Here is a 21970-nt window from a genome sequence, read left to right on the forward strand (position 1 = left end):
GTTCTGGGTGTTAGGATATGGGCATATCTTTGAGCGTCATCAGTCAACACCTTACTCCACCTGATTCTTGGATTTCCCAGTGACAGTGAGCATATTACAGAGGATTCATTCAAAGTGAAAAGCCCGGAATCAACAATGATGGAAAATGATATTTTCAGTCTTACTGAATATGAATAGAAAGGCTTACGTAGTTCTTGCTGTACTGGAAGCCCTCTGGCTGCCCTGATGAAGGCCAGGCTCAACACAGGCTAGCACAGACAAAGGCCAGTCTCAAAACAGGCTAGCACAGAGAAAGGCCAGGTTCAACACAGGTTAGCACAGAGGAAGGCCAGGCTCAACACAGGCTAGCACAGAGGAAGGCCAGGCTCAACACAAGCTAGCACAGAGGAAGGCCAGGCTCAATATAAGTTAGCACAGTGGAAGGCCAGGCTCAGTATATATTAGCACAGAGGAAGGCCAGGCTCAATATAGGTTAGCACAGAGGAAGGCCAGGCTGAAAAGTCTAGGGAAGAACAGAGGAGTAATTCTGCCTGGACTCTGCCTGTGCTTGCTCGGCCCCTGAATTTGTTAATTAGGAGAGCCAATACTTCCCCTTTACTTCTCCATCTATTACAAAGCAATTGCCAGTGGAGTGAGGAAATGAAGGGATAAATCATAGGTAGCATACAGCAGTTCTGTCAGGATAATCAGAAGTAGATGGAAATAAATATGCTAACATTTCTTGAGCAGTTATTACACACAAGGAAGGCACTGCTCTGAACATTTCATACTGATAGCTTCATTCCCAGGACAACATTGTTTCCTTGCCAGACAAGGTCTACATGACAGAGCCATTAACTACATTGTTTGTACAGCGTTCCTGGAGAGATGAGGTAAGAGCGACAGGCAGAGACAGACCCTCGAAGGCTTTGCTGTACAAAGAGCAGTGGTAGCCATGTCCTGCAGACATGATGAGCTAATGAAAGGTTTGAAGGAAGCAGAATGATTGGGTTTGCTTTCGAGATGATCACTCGGAGCCGATGTAAAGACTAGACTGACGGGAGAAAAGGCCATAGACATTTGGGTAGAGATGGGGTAGAATCCCCGCAGGAAGGCTGGGTTAGGTTACATTCAAGTCCTCATGCCCTCAGGTGCTTTCACTTATGTGTTTCTTTGTCCTTCATTATTGTCTGTTGTTTACCATGGTAGCCACAGATGCAAATCATTGAGCCTGACTACTTGGGTTCAAATCCTAATTTGAACACTAACCAACTTTCCAACACTGGCCAGTATAAAACTTCCATGTGTTCCAGTTTCTTCATATCTACACTGTAAACAATGAAAAGTACATGTCACATGAGGTTGATATGAAGTGATCAAATTCAAGAAAACATTTAGAAGGATTCTTGCCCACAGAAACCATCCACAACATCACAATGTTGATAGCTTTATATCCTATGAGCTAAGCACAGAAGCAGCTGTCTCATAGTTGTTGGTAAAGATTTGTTGAAAGACGGACTATTGTTACTTTAAAAGGCACTCTGGTTTACTGAGAGGTTTGTTCTTTCAATCATATTGATTCAATCCGGTCAATAAATATCCATTAGTCCACAGTATAAATAAAACTCTGTGCTAGGGAGAACCAAGGCAAATACGGTTTAATCTCTGATCATAATAAGAGAATATTTTAATTTGTCTGCTCATATTTTGATTCTAGTAGAGCTTTCTAGAACAGCTCATAACAAATCTGTTCCCTCCTTTACATGACAGACTTTCCAATTACTGAAAACAATTATTCTGTCTGCCCTCAATCTGTTTTACTCCAGGATAAACAATAAATATACACAATTCCTTCAGCCATTCCTTATGACACAAGGTTTAGAAGGCTTCAATCAATTTAATCATCCCTCCAGATACGTTTGAGTTTGCTAATGCCTTCCTTTAAATGCAGGGCTATGAATAAGATACAATGATCCAAGCATGATCGAATGGACAACCCGGGCTATAAGAATCAGCACCATGAAAAATGATGGCTGAACTTGAGTGCATCTGTAGAGGAAACAGGAGAGTAGAACAGGTTACAGGCTAGAGCCCAAGGGCTTCTTTCAGTTCAGATAACAGGAAAATGAAAACCTAATGGGAATCCTAAAGGACTGTGAGGGATGAAACACAAAGAATTGTGATTTTAGAAAAAGATTTACTATTATTTAATTATGTGTGTGTATGCATACATGCATGCATGCAAGTGCATGTAGGTGTCAGCAGACTTGGATCTCTCACTGCAGCAGGAGTTACAGGAGGTTATGAGCTGTCTGATATGGGTGCTGGGAACTGAACTTGGGTCCTCTGCAAGATCAATATGTGTTTTGTTTTTTTAAACTGCTGAGCCATCTCTCTAGCCCAATATACTATTTTGTGTAGAGATTCTTTTCAAGTTATCTTTTAAATCATGCTTAATCATACAGTTAACTAGATGCTGTTTTCTCTTCCAGTTTCTAAGGCTTAGGTTTCCTTTCAGTAGTTTTATGAGTGCTGGCCATCACAATGTGGATAGAAATAATGTTGGGGGTATCCTAGCCTGTGCCAGATTTTACAAACATTACAAAGAATGTTTTTTAGCATTTCTCACTTATAACAAATGTTTGATTTAGGTATAAAAAAAGAATTGTGATTAAGAAACTAAGGCAAGACATCATTCATTACCATATGGCATTTATTAAATAAATAGACATTTAGTATAACCTGAAACTGTGAAGATGGGATTAAACAGAGCAGAAATAATGATTAACTATGGCTAAACATTGAAGAGAAATCAACATCGAAAATGTAGGATCAGAAAATGTGACTTGGTTAGTACGGAAAGTATTTCAGTAAGGGAACCGAGCTTGAGTCCTCTGGAAGAACAGCAGGTACTTCTAACTGTAGAGCAATCTCTCCAGCCCCACAGGAAAGGTTTAAAGATCATAGGATTAAACTTTCAAAAATCAAAGGAAGCACAATCCAGCAGCATTCAGAAGGGAACAGCATTGGGCTCTTAGGAAGCCAACCCTGTCTGTCTGCCGGCTTCTGCTGTGAAAAGACCCATTCAGGTAAGAGCATGAGTTACAGCCTGACATGGAATTGGTCAAGCTGGGGCTAGAATGGCGATTTGACAGCAAAATAACACCATCTACACTGACTTAATATCAAATATTAAATATGATTTCAATGAGACAAATTACTGGAATAAATATTTGGCACTAAAGTTCTTGTATTTCTCTAAATTCAAAAATATGTTTTCAAATAAATTTTTGAACAGTGACTCAATAAAGCTTAAGTACAGTTGATTGTCATCTAAATAAAAATGTTTTATGTGGTCTTATCTGTATACAATATTATTTTTTAAAATTTCCTCATCTGCTGATTTCAGAAACAACAAAATTCTGGAAGAGGTATTATGTTTATAGAGAAGCTAGCTTACTTATTCCATATATGGTAGGTACTTACTTCTGTTAATGTTTAGATACACAATATATCTTTGGGAGAGTCTTTATTCTTCTTTACAGATTATCTAGATATTGCATTGACTGTTATTATATAATGTCTCTTATAAAAATGGTAATAATGCTTTCTACACAATAGTAAAATACTACGACTAACATAAAACACTATAAAACTCAAGTACGTGTATATTCTAGTATGAATATGATTTCTCTCTTACACATGGCAAAGTGTAAGAGCAATCACATGCAGATATTGATTACGTTCAGTGTGCACCCATTGTTTTTCCTCTTGCTTTGTATGTTAAACCACATGCTCTTATCTTATCCATTTCATACAGAAGGAACACAAAATATATCAGCAAAGATATTCTAGGAATCTTGACTTTTAAATGGATAAATGAAATTACAAAAGCCTTACACACTGGCAAAAATCATACAGTAAAAAATGTTTGGGGCTGGGCGTTGGTGGCTCATGCCTTTAATCCCAGCACTCTAGAGGCAGAGCCAGGCAGATCTCTGTGAGTTTGAGGCCAGCCTGGGCTACCAAGTGAGTTCTAAGAAAGGAACAAAGCTCCACAGAGAAACCCTGTCTCAAAAAACAAAAACAAAACAAAACAAAAAACATTTGGGATATTCTAATAGCACACCTCAAAATAGTGCTCATGTTAAAATGTCAAAGACATTTTCTAAGGTGATTAGTGGAATATACACAGAAGCTTTCAATAATAGTGGCAAACAGGAAGAAAGCACAGAAGGATGAAAACCAACATTCCAGGGTGAAGCAGAAATGTTCAAAACCATATACAGAGAGCAAAGTCCTGGGGGAACACAGAGAATGCTATAGAGTTCCTAGACACGAAGTTTTCAGTGTTATTCACACATTAATTTAGTTAATTCAGTTAAGTAGCCAGTGAAGAGAGTCTGTAGTCAAATGAGGACAGGCTAACCACTTTCTTTTGTTTCTCTTCCCTCCTCAAATGCTTCTAAAACAAAAAAAATCAAGAAATTGGGGGCAGAGGGAGAGTTACAGAGACATAGATAAGGGAGGAAGAGATGCTTCTAAGAGAGATAATCACACATTTTAGAACGTGGATTGCTGGCAGAGGAGTGATAACTAACTTAAAAGGCTGTAAAATGTAAGCCACATGCTTTGAGAGATAATGAGGAGATGCAAGTTGCTGCCTCAATAAAACCCAGAAACTATGTTCTGGGCTTCTCAGGACCCTGTATTTAACCGAAAGAAATCAGATACCAATAAAAAAGCTCTTGTAAATGAAAAATGAAACCAAATGAAAAAGAAAAGTCATCAGAAAGGTTAGGAGATAAAGGGATTTCTCAGCAAATAGAGTAAAGGGACAAAAAGATGTAAATGTCAGATGAAAAGAGAGAAAGAAATGAGGCCAAGCTCACAGTGTCAATGTCTAAAAACAGGACTTCCAGAGAGTGAGGGCTGAGAAGCGAAAAGGAGAGACTGTTAGTTATATCCTGCAATGAACCTGTAGCGAAGTGATGGTCATGGGTCTCCCAATTCATAGAGGCCATTCTCAGACTTAACACAACTGATGACAAATGAATACATCAAGGGGGCGTGAGCTTGCTAATTCAGAGCCCTGGGAAACAGGAAAGCTCACACTGCAGTGAAGAAGGATCAGAATGGCAACAGTGAGATCTGGTAACAACAGCAGTGTCCAAACCTAGACAAAGGAGGTGAGACACAGATGCATTTGAAATTCTCAAGGAAAAGTGTGCATCATGATATGTAAATGTTAGTATGTTTTGTCAAACTCTCCATCAAGAGTACATGCAAAATAATTGCTTTTAGACAAGTTTTCAGAAAATTTGCCTTCTTATAATCTTCATGACAGCCTCAAAATGCAAAAGGGCTAATCTAAGAGTGTCAGAAGAAGTAGGATGCAGAAGAGAACTGATCTAGAGGCAGGGATAGCAGAGAGAGCAGAAAGAGTTGTGGACGGTATGATGGTTAGCATTACTTGACCAAACTTAGAATTGCCAGACAAGGGAGTCTTCATGAGGACTGTCTAGAGTTGGCCTGTGAACATGTCTACAAGAAATATTTTTGTAGTTGAGTTGAGGCAAGTAGTCCTTGCCTACTGTGGGCAGAACCATTGCCTGAGTCTCGATCCTGGGCTGTGTGAGTTGAGAAGGGAAGCTAAGTAGTAAATATGTATACACTCAGTTCTCTCTGCTCTCGACCAAGATGTGGCAGCTGTTTGATGTTCCTGCCTCCTTGACTTCCCCACAGTGATGGACTGTGGCCTGGAACTGTGAGCTACAATAAACATTCCACCCTAGCCTGCTTTTTTGTGAGGGTGTCTCATCTCCGCTGAAGAAATGAAACGAGGGCATCTGTGACAGAGGATGACTGCTCTGGGTGGGCTGGGAGGATCTGCCTTTCACAACTGAGAAGACCAGACATCAGAAAGGTTGCTTGGAATAAAACTGACCATGTGCAATTTTTCCTGAGAATCTAGATAGAATACTTAGTTAATGATAAAGAGTTCTCTGGAGTCAATGATAAAGACTTAGAATCTTAAGAAAGTGTTAAAGCAAGACATTTCTAAATTCAGGGAGGGGGAAGTTTGCTGTATTTATATTAAGCATGTAAGATACCAACTTGATACAGGCATTAGAATCTCCTGACAAAAACAGGACATTTTAGCTTGTCAATGGTTACATGTGTACTCATTTCCTGTTATTATTCTTTAAATTACCTTTATCTCATTTTATTTGTGTATTAAATAAAATATGTGATGCCAAAAATAGTGACTAGAGCTCTGAGACATGAGTTTATGGTGAGGCAAAGATATTGTATTCCCCTGTGACACATGATGGAACTGCCAAATGTGAAAGAGGGAGAAGATTACTAACTTTTCAATTAGCCAGGAAAAGTATCACAACATAAACCAGTGACCATAAAACATGCCTACCAAATTCTCTAAAATCCAGATAAAAACAAGATAAGGATAATAATGAGCAAATGAATTATTTTTAACAGAAACAAGAAAGGAGAATTGAGATATCTACTCTCTGGGTGCTCCCTGGGGGGATATCAATGTGGTAGAGCAAGGGACTGGTGGGCAGTGAAAGAAGTAGGCAACAAAGAGAAAGTTTATTAATGCAGTGAAAGGGCCATCTGGGTGGGTACTTATAAGACCAATGTCTGCTTTGGGACATGAAGTTCTGTAAAATTCATTCGGTAGTTTTAAAGGTCTATCCAGTGAGATTGGATCAATGAGAGCATAGACATAAGTGGACTGTAGGAAAGTCGATATTTTCCGGTTGAAACTCAGCGTAACTGGGGCTGTGTAGTTGAGAAACAAAACATCCGTATCAACCATTTTTATTGGCTATTAGGTTGGTATTCCTGTTAAGGATGCTGTAGGGGGAAATAACAAAAAGGGACGACCTCTAACTCACAACAGTTACAGATTTCTGAATGTCTCAACGAGAGCCAGTGACATAAGCTTGGGGAGGGTGCTTTAGACAAGACAGGTACTGGAGCTGTAGGCAGGGCGGTACCCCACTCCCTACTGCTTATTGTCATTGGTCTAAGAGTGGAAATGGCATGTCAATCAGAGACATGGGGGTGTGGGCAGGCACTGTGAGGGGTAGAGAGAGAGGGAAGAAGGATAAGCACAAAAACATTGAGAAAGTAGAATGTGTGGTACGCCATGCCAGAATAAACTCTCTGACGATGGGATTTTTAGCTAGTCACAGAACCGAGCCCTGAGTTCTGGTTTTCTTTAAGGAGGAAAATATGAGATTGACATAATAACACAAATATAACCAAAATCTAAAATGAAGAAAGGGAATGGATGCACCCTATATCTTGATTTTATTGGTTTAAGATATAATGCAGCTGACCTGAGGTGGGAGCTGTGTACAGTCCCATGAAGTGTCATGAGGTTTCAGGGCTTATGGAGTGTAGATGCTCTGTGCTCATTTCAGTATGGATACTTTTTCTAAGCAATGAACACACTACAAAGGCAAAATCCAGTAATTTGTTCAATAATTTTCTTATGTAATGATAAGAGTAATGCCAAAGTCAAGCTCAGGGATTTATATTTACTTCTGATAACTGAGATTTTGAGTGTAGTCTAGCTTACTGTTGGTGACACATTCACAGTGCTACTTTGCAAATTCTCCTGTGGCTGCATATTTTAATTTGTGTACAAACAGCAAAGCACATTTCCCACTGCTTGTTTTATTCAACCTTTCTGTGACTTTAGGTACAATGACCTATTAAATATCACGAATGAAAAATAGCCACATGCTTGGTCTAGAAGTCTGCATTCTGTTTGCAGGCAATTCAAATACACTTATAACATCTAGAATTATTTCCCCAGGCATGATCATTTACATGGATTTATTATCAAAAGTTTCCATTTGTGCAAAGTCTTATTATCATATGTGTATATGCAATAACTTAGAGTACAAATAGCTTCTAGCTAATAATTACCTACACAAATTGTTTGCAGAGCTGTTTTCTTTTAATAGCAAATTCTATATGGAAGTCTGCCTTCCTATAGCTATAAATTCAAACAACTTTTAACTTATTCATGGTCTTGGAACTTCAGAAAAATGAAATAAAATATTAACAGTTTAATAAGACCACTAAATTCAATTTCATCCAGTTCTCTTACGTCTTAGAATTCTCTCAGTAGCACTATGGGTGTCGTTTGTTTTACTTCTGATATAAATATGAGCAGAGGGAGGAGAATGGGGCATGAAAACAAAGCAACCATTACCTTTGTTTGAAGATCAAGACTCTGTGAAAACGGGCTCCTGGCATGGAACAATTTGTTGCTCTTTTTCTCCTACCAGGACAATATCAGCTTTAGACTGATTACTGATATTTGAGTTCACAGAGCCTGGAAATCAGCCATACATTTTTAGTATAAAGATCTTTATGGTGAAACTTAAAGCATTGTGGTTTGTGCATATCAAGGGAATAGTTCTCACATATCTTTCAGAAACCTTTTCTCTTTGTTCCTGTTATAATAATTTATGAACTATGCTGTAAAACATAGCATAAAATAGCTACCGATAGTCTTTTAATTCATTTATTATGGTGCATACTAAGACGTAAGTTGTGTGCCATAACATACAATGGATGATGGAAGCTTTCATTCATAGAGGACCACTCCATTTGCTCTGGTTATATGAAGATCCCATGTGAAGGAGTCCTAAATGTTACATCAGCAGTAGGCAGCGTTCCTAGAGAGTCCAGAGCAGGTCTATATTATAAACTTTAACAGTAGGAGGAAGCGTTTACATAATTATTTTAAAACTGACATTTTTCTCAAGAAGGAAATTAATTTCAAATTATATATATACATACATACACATACATAAATATATATGTATATATATGTGTGTGTTTATATATATATATATATGTATATGTATATGTATATGTATATGTATATGTATATTACTTAGTTTGATGTTGAACCAGTCCTCAAGTTTTTGTTGAGTAAATGGGGAGTTTTTTGTAATTATTATATTTAGTTTATTTTGCGTGCAGTGTGCATGTGTATGTATAATGGAGCATGTATCACAGCCTGCATGCAGAGGTCAGAGGACACCTTTTGGGGATCAGTTCAACTTTTCCACTCTCTGGGTCCTGGGGGCTGAACTCAGGTCATGTGGCCGAGTGGCCCCTTTAACCACTGACTTGAGTGCTTTGATGAACTGATGCTATTGGTGTTGAGTATCTTTTCAGACACCTAATCACTAACAGATGCACCAGCTCTTTTAGCAACATGCCCAGAGAATCTCACTGGATCTTTTGTCCCATAGAGTCCTAGCCAAATATGAATGGTCTCCATGCTGCATTCTTCTATGTCACACATATTAGAGTCATCACTGGTCCAATACTTAGTTCTACAGATAAGTCCATGTTTAGGAAGGATATGTAAGAAGAAGAAGAACAACAAAACCTTTTTCCCACAGAAACAACCTCATTTCCATTCAGTATTTCTCTTGCTAAAATGTTAGCAAGTATAACTGGAATATGGGAAATACTACTTCATATAATACCTTTTGATATTGTCAACATGCATGGTTGACTAAATGTTTGACTAAAACATTGCCTAAAATGTATTATTTTAAGGGACACTTTTTCCTGTTATTCTTTTAAATTTTTCTTTTGGAGACAGTTTCTTACTAACCTCCAACTTGTAAAAGGCCTACTATCTCTTAATATTTACATATCAGTTATGAAGTTATTATAGAATGATGAATGAAGATATCTGATACTTTCAGAAATGTTACTAATTGGCTAAACCACTTCTATACACAACAGCTCAGTGCACTATGTGAAAATAATCTTACTTGTGTAGTTGGCTGAGAACTGTAGAGTATTTCTCCCAGTTTTTATTTTGACAGGTATCTAAAACATAAACTTAGCCATAATATGAGGAATACTATGCAAGTTGTGCCTACATTCAATAATTGTTTCCATTTCGCCATATTAGGTTATTTCTTTTCCCCACATTTTAAAAACAATGGCTTGTCACTTTAAAGCAAGTGGAAGAGACCAAGCGATTTCACCTCCAAATACATCCAGTATTTGAAATGACTCCAAAAGACATATTCTCCTATCAATTCTTCCTAATGTCACTCAGCAAATTTCATAGAGGTACATTGTAGGTTCCCATAGCTGAAGTTCACACCCCTCAATTATCTCTATATTCTCCATTAAAACTTTTCTCTAAATCCAGAGTCTAATCAAGAAGGATGGCATACAGTTAACTACCAGGTTACTTTTAATTCTGTATTCTCCTCCAGGCTTCTTATTTTTTAAAAGTGGCATTCACATTTTTTAAGTACTGGGTTGTACTGGCAAACACCTATGTATTTGAGTTTGTCTGAGTATATGTGATAACTGGATCCTGGTTAACCTTTGTGTTTTGACAGTATTCTGAAGAAGAGTTTGTTCTACCACTGGAGATAACAGATTTGACCACATGGTTAAGTTGATACCTGTCTGAGGGAACTTTCCCCTTTGTGATCAAGTGTCCAGCTGAGGGGCTGTCTGAGATAGTGGGGATATTCTGTTCCAGGAAACCATTCACCCATCAATGGAACACTTGTTAATATTGTTGCAATTGTGGTTACAGGAGTTGTTTCTTTAATGCTATTTTTTCAATGACCTGCTGTATGACTCAGTAAAATGGAGATTGCTCAATCTACCTTTCCCCAATCTGCCCATGCTCACACTGTGGGCTCCTGGATTTTTTCTTAAGTAACGTACTCTAATTCTTGATACACGTTATAACTTTTCATGCTCAGAAGATCCCAGATTTGCCCAGTGAGAGCCCATTATGTCTGGTTCTTATGTCCCTTTGATGTCCTGTCCTCAGTTTTGAGCAATTTCTTCCTCAAGTGACTCACAAAACACTGAGAGTGAAGAGAGACAAAAGGAGAGTGTGCGACTTGGGGAGGTTATAAAGGAAATGAGTGAGGGCTCTTAGATCAAAAGCACTTTTTTTTTCTAGTAGATTATGAAGGTGGTATACGTGTGCTTTGATATGCAGTGTGGTGATGTGACTAAGAATAGCCCCCATAAGCTCATATATTTGAATGTATCATGGAGTGGCACTACCTGAGAAAGATTAGGAGTGTGGCCTTGTTGGAGGAAGTGTGTCACTTGGGGTGGGCTTTGGGGTTTCAAAAGACCAAGCTAGTCCCAGTGTCTCTTTCTTCCTGCTGCCTTCAGCTCTGGATGTAGAAGTCTCAGCTACCATGTCTGCCTGTGGGCCACCATGAGTATTATTAAAGCAAGCCCCAATTAAATGCTTTCTTTTATAAGAGTCGCTTTGGTCATGGTGTCTCTTAATAGCAATAGAACACTGGCTGGCTAAGACATGTGGTATATGTATAAGAATGGCCACTTACAGGGGTAAATAAGTGAATGCCCAGTCAGCACTTATGCAGCAAATATTTGCTTTATCTAATTCTGAGGCAAGTACTCTATTATATTGCTTTTCTAGGAATACAACAAGCATCAAATTAGATGAGTCCATACGTTAGTGGCTAATAAGTCACTCTAGTGAATGGGATACTGAAGGATATGGATACATAACTATTGAATATTTATGCATACAAATGTATGTATTTATGTGTTTGTGGGTAAATGTACCTGATGAGGGATTTGGCACACTACAGGAGCTGCCATGTGACTTGCTATATTGAAAACATTAACTAATAATAAATCAGGCTCTCTCTGGACACAGTGCTCAGACTGTATGGGGATGAGAAAGAGGCTGGAGAGCTGGAACAAGTAAAAGCCAGTCAGACAGCTGGGGCAGAGGGTGATTTGTGAAGAGATGAGACTACAGGAGTCTGACCTCACTGGCCTCCAAGGAATCAGTTTTGGTCTTTGCTGTACACAAAGTAGTGGGGCTCTATGTTAATGACATATGCAGCCAGAGGAGTGATACCTGTCTTGGCACTGGGGAGAGCTTTGTCTGTCCCTGTACTGGAGGTGGGGCAAATACAGATCATGTCTGAATCCTTGGCTGATCTTCTGCAATCTATGAGAAGAGTGACATCTTTGACTTCAGTGGTGACCGAGGCATTTTTGTGGTGTACTGTGGGAGCAAACCTCAGGAAAGATGAACTTGATGGTGGCTGGGGGAGACTGTCAAGGCTGGAACCCAGATTTGGAGTTTTGGAGGTTTGTGTGGAGGACAGAAGGGAAGATGTCCCATGTTTGATTTGGGAAACTTATAGAGGCTTTCTGAGCTATGTTTATGGGTTCCATAGTATTCTATATTAAATATGTACACTGACAATTCATGAAATTCTTGTTGAACAGTACTTGATTGCTGTATGTGTGTGTGGAAAAACCCCCAAATAACCAAATTTCTGAGGTTCTAAACTGATGATCTTTGGTATTTGAGAGCTAAGTGATATCCAAGCTTATTTCTTCTCTGAATGCTGCTGTAATTTCCCAATCTTCAATCTTTGAAAAAAAAAAACAAACAAAAAACAAACAACAAAAAATAAAAACAAAAAAAACTCTGCCAGACTTTTCATCAATGGTACGTATATAGGCTCAAGTTATGAAGAGTTATGTAAGTACAGGTGGCTACTTAACTATTGAATAATTATGCATTTTGGGCTCCAGATACACCGAGCAGGGAAAACCATAGCAGCTCCTTCAGCTGCCCCCAGCCTTACAGAGCTGATCACAGAGCAGCAATCCCTGACCATAAACGTTCCTAGCCAAGAAAAAGTGCAAATGGTGCAGGGACCTAACAGGGTAGACGTGGTGCACTTTCAGTCCAAAGGTATCACCACGAAGTAAGCTTTATTGTTTTGTAATTTTATTATAGGAGTGCTTTGCCTACATGTGTTTCTTCATTCCAGATGCATGCCTGCCATCATATGGGTGTGCTGGGAATCAAACCCAGGTCCTCAGAGGAGTACCAACTGTTTTTCTTTCTTTTTTTGTGTGATTTTTTTTCTTTTTTTTTGAGATAGGATTTTTTTTTGTGTATCCCTGGCTGTCTTGGAACTTACTCAGTAGACTGCGCTGGCCTCAAACTCACAGAGTTCTGCCTGACTCTGCCTCCCAAGTGCTGTGCATATGTGGTGATATTTTATTTGTATGTTAATAAATAAAGTTTGCCTGGAGAGCAGAGGAAACAGCAAGCCATTTTAAGTAAACACAAAAGTCAGGCAGTGGTAGCACATGCCCTTAATCAGATCACTAGGCAGGCAGAGTCTCTGTGTTCAAGGCCACACTAGGGAAGAGACAAGTGTCTGTACAGACAGGCAGTGACAAGGAAGTGAGGTAGCTGGGCTAAGAGCCAATGAGAGGGCAGAACAGCAAGGCAATAAAAGCCTGGGTAGACAGGAAGTCATAGCATTTTGGGAAGCTGCAGAGTTGGTGAGGTAAGGTTGGTTGATGGCCCTCACTATGTCCCTGATCCCTATATTCGCTTTCATCTCTATATTTGGCTCCGTGTTTTTTATTTAATAAGTTTGCTTAGAAATTCGGCTACTGGAATAAAGGCATGCACCACCACGCCTGGCTAAGTACCAAGTGGTTTTAACTGCTGAACCATCTCTCCTGATCCTTTTTTATTTTTAGTATTAGAGAAATTGATCTTTGCAAAAATAAATAAATTGCCTACATTTTGACTTTCTATTTAAAGAGTCCTGTGGGGAAACCTAAATGTATTTAGAAATATGTTTCTAGAATTCAGTACCTTTATTTTCATTTTGAACTTAACTTTAAGGTAAAGAACTAAGACCATTTTGTCTAAGACTTCACAGATGCTGTTTACTTAAAACAAGCTGACCCTACTTTAATTCCTTCTGGAGTCAAAATGAAGGAAGAAAATGACAAAAATGACCATGGACTGAGCAGACTTAGGGGCTTCCTGGTTGTAAAACTATTGGAAAATAAGTATCACATTCTCGGACGAACAGTGTCATCTCTTGATTGTTTTCCCATTTTCACTAACATCAGCAGAAGTTTCTGAGATGTTCTCACCATGCAGGACAGGCGGTTTCCTTTTCCTAATTTACATTCTGTAGAGTTTGGCCAAGAGTAATGTTGCCTTTCTATAGGAAACGGGGTTCTTATGAATGCAGTGATGGGCTGCCTGTGTCTGTTCATTCTGACAAAGGTTATTCTCTTAAATCACAAAATTAAGAGAAGAGGAAAGGAAGGAGGGTTGACTTTCATAATCTTTGCCTTTATTCCACCCCCCCACACAAAAACCAGAATAAGAAATGGCAGATACCCCAATAAATTTCACTGCCTCTGTAGGTCTTCCTGGAATGACAGAAGGACCTCTTCCACTTAGCACCCCATAATCCCATAGAGCACTCCATCCTTTTTCAACTCCCACTGCACTGCTGTACCCACATTAGAAACTGTAACAAAAATAGAGTGGGGTCAGTCTGATGCTGCATTGAGCCATTCAATTGACGACGAATCAGTCTCCCAGTGAACTATGCATGGCAAACAACCACAGGGCCAACTGTGTTCTATACCATGGCTGCATCTCTTTTGTTGAGCTACCTCTCAGACGGAGGACCATGGCCTTCAATGTAGTGAATACAGGGCTCTATTAGAGTAATTGGTTATCCATGTACACACAGAGACACATCATGACCTCCATTCAAGTGCTTCTGTTTTATAGAGTGTACGATATACAATGTTCTGAAAGACACATCAAAGTGGGAGTATCTATGGAAACAAATACCATATAATGTGGTCATAAAGTTGCTTGCTTACATCTAATACTAAAATGACCTTCCATATTAACTCTTCATTCTCACAAGTAGATTTATATATGATCATAGAGAAAGAATATTAGAAATAACATTTTAATTTTATTCCTTACTTATATCTATGATCTTGCATAACAGTATATTACATATATGTCTGTACACACACAAACACAGACACACACCTTCAATACTCCTTAAATACTATATTTTTGCAAAGAGAAGATAAGTTGGCATGCTTTTAGGATATAAACATTTCAAAGATTAAATATCTAAAGCAGACAATGAAATTCTATAATCTCCCAACTCCTATATTCTAGCATGGACACATTTATTTCAAGCAGTATAACAAAATTCTAATTCAATAGTTTATTTCAGTTGGAAATAGATTTTGGCCTCTGCTATAAGCATTCTTCAAAGCATTATATATTATGTGTGACTTCTAATATTGGGCTAGTGCAATTTCTTATTTGCATAAGCATATTTTAAGAACATTAAAAAATTCAACTTTAATAACATTTCTTTTCTGTTTCTACTGTCTAAAATTATAAACACATATATACAAATATAATATAAACACATATACACATAATGTGTGTATAAATATATATTGTTCATGTTAAATATAGGTACTTAATATATTTCATATACATATGAAAGTCCCAAATGCTCTCTAGAGATATGCATTTAAACAAGGTTACTGCTTGAGAAAATGAAAATATTAGTCTGTTTATACACTAGTAGTCACCACTCAAAGTTAAATACAAATAAAGAGATTCCTAAGAGAAACAAGTACCAGAGGAGAATTTTTATAAATCTATCATAGAATCAAAGTCAGAACACAAGTCTGATTTAGAAGACAATGATGTCCATGGCTCTGATACACTGAGGTCAGGATACCAGTGGGTAAGTCGGTTGATTCCACTTAAATAAAGTGGAAACAGACAGGGGCAGCATGGGAAATATCTCAGCCTACATAAAGACCCTGTTTCTCTAACTCTATGGCCCTCATTAGGGCCAGTGTCACCCCTTGGGAACATTTTAGGTAGGGGTGTGGTAACCTCAGAGGAGTCAAGGTTTGAGTCAGGTGAGCACTGGTTTTGCTTTTCAATAGGATGTCGTGGGGGCTGACAGAATACAATTCCCCAGATATTTCAAACAATTGCACATGTGTCTCTGAACTGCACCTCTAAATACCAGATCATGACATGTGCCCGCCATAACTAAGAATTTGCTAAGAAGTTCAACCAAAGCCTAACAATTAATAGTAAGGTTGCTAGAGTATAGAGCCATTTTGTGTGCTCTGTCTCTTAACTCTGAGCACAAAGAGTATAACATAATAGAAATAAAAAGAAACAAGAGAGCTAAATCAATTGTTTTCATTTCAGCAGAGTTTTATTTGTCACAAACACCATGGAGGTAAATGGCAGAGCCCCTTGAAGTAGAGTTTATATCACTAATTAACACAGTGAAAATGCTCTGTGGAGCTCTCAGAGTTATGGAGGCAATGGGTTAAGAGTGCTCACTCTCTTATTTGCAAAAACAAGTCCAGATGATTTTTTTGGTCCCAACTGTCTGTATTTGACTTGGCAAATATCCCCTATTTGACAGTAATAACTACTTCCTTCTTCCTGCTCTATGCAGGTAAGACTGCTCATGGTTAAACTACCTTTATTTCAGTCTATCTCATTGGCTCATCTTCCTGGATTTCTTTTTTTTTTCCCCGAGACAGGGTTTCTCTGTGTAGTTTTGTGCCTTTCCTGGAACTTGCTTTGTAGACCAAGCTGGACTCGAACTCACAGAGATCCACCTGTCTCTGCCTCCGGAGTGCTGGGATTAAAGGCATGTGCCACCACTGCCCAGCGTTCCTGGCTTTCTTACACTTCATTTAATCTATTATTTATTTGTCTGAAATTCAGGTTTATTATGTGTGTATTTATAATAGCACACATGCACATACACAGCTCTGGCTCCAATCTGTGTCCTACTGAAGTCATCTCTAAGCAGCATAGAGAAACACAAATCAAAAATCACTGTTGTCCTTGGGTCCCTTCTTATTATTGATACTTTCTCTAACTGTATTAGTGCAAATTACATTTTAGAATATTATTAAAGTAACACAAATCTTTGTTTTTATAAGAAGGGAGAGTAAGTACTGAGGACCAAGTCTGAGGCTGTGACTGCCTAGTGTTTGACGGAAGACAGCCAATCAGACCTCTGTGCATTACCATTTCACTGCATCACCACTGCCAACCAATGCTACTGTCAGCCAGAGAGCATCAACGCCAGCCCACAACTGTGCAATTTACTGTGACTGGGTTGGAAAAAGTCGAAGTAGGTTTCTCATTTTTGCTCAGCTACTCACTACCTGTGTGGCCTTCAACTCACCATGATCCCTCTGGGCCACCTTCATTTCCTTAACTATTAAATTAAAATAAATTATTTTAAAGTCTCTTCAGCTCTTTGAAAAATGTAGAATTTGCATTCTAATACATCAGCATTGACCAGGGGAAATCAATTCCCATAATAAATTTATTATAAAATATATCCTGTAGGTTTTAATTTTTATGTTTCTAACCACAGTGTTTCCTTTAAAAGACTCATTCTAGGATGGTCTTTAAAAAATGGCATGCTTTATAAAACCCAGAATGTATCCCTCCACGTTTAGCAGTAAGCACCTTTATTCTGAGGACATAGCCTCCATTCTGAAGGCTCGGCTTCCTCTATTGCCATTCTCTCCACGTTTATAAAAGCCACAATTTGGCTGTGAATTCTTGCAATAAAAATGATCTTATCTGCTTTTCTAATCATGTAGTTTTGGCATTTCTAACCTTTGCCACAGCAGTTTCCTGATCCTTTTGAGTCCACAGGGTCAGCAACCCCACACAGTCTATATACAACTAAACACTGACTATAAACAAAGCCTTTACTGCAACTGCTGTGTGTGAATCAGCCTCTTGTTCAAGAAACTATTTCATCCACAACCAATTTTGCCCTAGAGCTTTTGAAAAACACAATAGAAATCTGTTAAATTGGCAGTCTTGCTGAACTTCAACTATTTTATCTAACTGGGTCCACGTAACAGTAGACACTTGAAAGCGGCTGGTTGACAAAATGTGGTTTTGATTTGGAACATAGGTACAGAGATCAAACAGGCAAAATCCCTTATTCAGATGGCTTCTTGCTGCTGCTGCTTTTGCAAATTCCTCCACAAGGCTTAGAGATATCACTCAACACCATACTCAGGTGTGGGCTCTAGGAAAGCACTGGGAAATTCAACTTTGTGGGACCTATAAATTAATGTTTCTATTTAGCTTCCATAAACACTCATTATGATTTTTAAAAACATATTCCCAGCCTCTGTTAGTTGTGAAGTGAGACTAAAGTTTTCCCATTTTGACTAAACCACTCTTACCTGGGGGCTGAGGGGTTGGCTCGGTGGCCCAAGCACTTGGGGAGGAAGCACTGAGTTCCAGCACTCAAGTAAAGGGAGCCAAAGTCCCTGCCTGTAATCCCAGCTTTGGGAGGGGAGGACGGGCAGTTAGTTCCTCGGAGCTCGCTGACCAGAAAGAACCAGTCATTGAGCTTCTGCTTCAATGATTATGTCAGAAAATAAGGTAGGGAGCAATAGAGGAGGGCACCAGTGTTACCTTTGGCCTCCATGTATTCACCTCCCCTCATATATGCACACATGCATATAACACACACACACACACACACACACACACACACACACACACACACACACACACACAATGAAACAAACAAACAAACAACAACAAAACCCTCTCGCCTTTCCAGGAATATATCCAACACTTAACATGTTCATTAAATGACATACAATACAATCTTGATTATCTTGCTGTGGATTATACATAATTCACTGGAAAGTTTTTGTTCCAAATTTGGTTATTTCTGTCACCCAGCTTGTTCCTGGGCAAGGTGCCCACCTACCCCACCTCCTTAGAAACTCGTTTTGGTGTTTGAGGCATGTAAGTTCATTTTAAAAATTAACCTAAACAAAAACAAAATTAGAAAGGCAACTTGCCCACAGTAACAATGGAAATATTTTTCAAGCCAAACACGTAACGTATTCTAAAGACAAACACAAACGACTTTTTAAATAACCATGATTTTAGGTTATCTTTTCCTGTATTCCTCTCATTAAAATGAATAATTCAGAGTACCTACTATACATGGTAAAACAGCTTCCCCTCAATAATTCATTTTTAGTACACCAAAAAATAAGAGGTAACACATTCTTTGTAAGAAACAAAGATTTAAATTAGACCATATTTTTAAGGGCAACTTTATGTTCAGAATTATCTATAGTTTGGGTTTATTCTCTTCAGTGAACTGCTCCTTCTAAGCTAAAACCTTAAGATCTTCAAAATAAGCATAGTCTGTAGTCTATGGGAACAAGAAGTCTTGGGCTTTCATTATTCCTCAGATATTTAATATTTGCAATCTGAGCAAAATCACAATCACCTTTTTCCTAAAAATCATGAAACTAAATCAGAGTACTGCATCCAGATCTGAGTTAAAGCAATATTTCTAACATTTTGTCTATCCTGAGGATTAATTTTGAGTGATAAATAATCCCAAAGGTTTGTAGGGATAGGACAACTACTGAAGTGTATGAGCATGTACACACACACACACACACACACACAGACACACATACACACACACACACACACACACACACACACACACACACACGGTGATATTTTATTTGTACTGAAATGTGATTTTTTTATTTGTATGTTAATAAATAAAGTTGCCTGGGGTCAGAGTTAATAGAAAGCCATAGCAGAAGTCAGGCAGTGGTGGTGCACACCTTTAATCCCAATCACATGATAGGCAGATCTCTGTGTGTTCAAGGACACAGCCAGTCTGGAGACACATGCCTTTAATCTCAATACCAACCACAGAGACCTAGAGGTCTGTATAGACAGGCAGTGACGAGGAGGTCATGTGGTTCGGTTTACAACCAATAAGAAGGCAGAATAGAAAGTCAATAAAAAGACAGACACACAGGAAGTAACTCTCCTTTTCAGGGGAAGGACAGTAGTGGCAGGAAGGGTAAGAAGGCAGTCTTAGTATCAGCTCTTAGCTATTGCTCTGACCTCTTGGGCTTTTAACTGTGCACTTGGCTCTGTGTATCTTATTTAATAAGACTGTTACATCTACACACACACACACACCATACGGCTTTGAATTGACAATTTTTATTTTCTAAGTATTATAAGTATTATAAATAAACATGGAGCTGATAAGATGACTTACAGGAAAACTTGATTCTGTGCAAAAAGTAGTCAACAGTGGTGCAACCTTGTACTCTTAGGACTAGAAGGATGCAGACAGACAGATATGGGGCTCACTGACGGGTGAGCTAAGACTAACAAAGAGCCCTGAGCCAATGAGAGATCTAGTCTCAAAAAAACACAGTAGATGGATCCTCAGGAGGAACAAGCTCCAAGAATGTTTTCTAGCTTCCACTTGCATGTGTATACATGCACACACACTCTCACACATAAGGTACACCTGCACACACATGAGCACACACATATACTCAAAACACGTTCTAATATTTGAGTTATAGAACAATTGCTCCAAATGTTCTATATTTGGATGGGGGAGGGATTAAAAAAAACCTCAACTCTCTCCCAAATGACAACATGTACAAAAAAAGAGATTGTTAGTCCATATGACAATTCCATGCATTCAGATAAATAACAAAAATGTAAACTACTCTATCCATAAGTCAGCTTTTGTTAACTACTCTGTGTCATTCATGCATGCTAATATTTGTTGGAGAAATACTATGCTTTATTTAGGTCTATCTATGACTGTGTGTGTGTGTGTGTGTGTGTGTGTGTGTGTGTGTGTGTGTTGGCACTGTGGTGGATGGAATAAGAATGGCTTATATGTTTAATACTTGGTCCCAGATGGAGCAAACTGTTTGGGAAGTGTTAGCACGTGTGGCCTTGTAAAAGAAGGTGCATTGCTCAGGGCTGACTTGGAGTTTCCAGTAGACTGGTGCCATTTCCAGTAAGCTCTCTGCTTCCTGCTTCTGGATCAAAGTGTGAACTCTCAGCTAGCTGTTCTTACTGTCAGCCCTTTGCTCCGTCATCACGGACTCTAACCCTCTAAAACCGTAAGCTCAATTAAAAGCTTTCTTTTATAAGTTGCTTTGGTGCTTTATCACAGCAATAGAAAAGTAAGTGACATGGGGTTTGAGTGTGTGTTGTGTATGCATAAGAGGAAGGTCAGGGGATAGCCAGATGGAGTCTGTTCTCTCCTGCATATAGGTCCTGGTAAATGACCTTAAGGTCATCCAGCTTGGCAGCTCCCTTACCCACAAGGAGCCATTCCTCTCTCTTTCCCTAGGTCTATCTAGTTAAATGTCTGGAACATTACATTAGTTTTCTATTTTGTAATTTTTCTCCAGGAAGATGGTACACCCAGGAGGCAATCTCAATCACCCTTAGAGACCAAGGCATGTTTCACTTATGTCTTCAGAGCACCAGATGATGCTCATTGTAACCATGAAGGAAATCATATCACCAGGAAGATCCCAAAGCTGGATTAACGTCCAACTTCTCTAGGAGCAAAAGATGGGAGTACAAACAGTTAGACTCTCCTGAGTATATGCTGGCCTTGTCGATGACTCAAGACTTTTGCTTTCTTCCTTGGCTGAAACCAAAGGCTTATTGGAGAAAAGCAGCAGAGAAGTTTGACTTGCGTCAAATTCGATGCCAGTGTCAGCTTTGGGGATGCTCGTGCAAAGGTGAGGAATGAGCAAGTGTGCCTGAACACCCTTGAGAATGTACTATTGCACTGTAAGGGAGTGGGAGAGAACAGATGGTTGGGGATGATTTAAAATACTCGTTTTTGGACTGTCACCAAGCCCCTATATCACACAATATGATGTTCAGTCAGTAAATACCAAATCTATATGCAAGGTACTCATTTCTGAAGGAAGCTACCATCCCCATGGAGATGATAAAAAGCAAATGAGATAATAAAAAAAAAATCTTCTCGTTTTTTTCTAGGTGTTTGATAGGTACTGTTTCTTATTGAATGTATTCAATCAAAATGTTTCCCATTTGATGATAGTTTAATTTTCCCCTCAATTCCTAACCAACTCCAACTGTCCAGGTATTTTGTTTGAAAGCATTGGTAGAATTACAAATTTGTCCCGTCTTAAATGGATTCATCTTGACGGGAGT

This window comes from Onychomys torridus, chromosome 13 (assembly GCF_903995425.1).
Source record: "Onychomys torridus chromosome 13, mOncTor1.1, whole genome shotgun sequence".
NCBI lineage: Eukaryota > Metazoa > Chordata > Mammalia > Rodentia > Cricetidae > Onychomys > Onychomys torridus.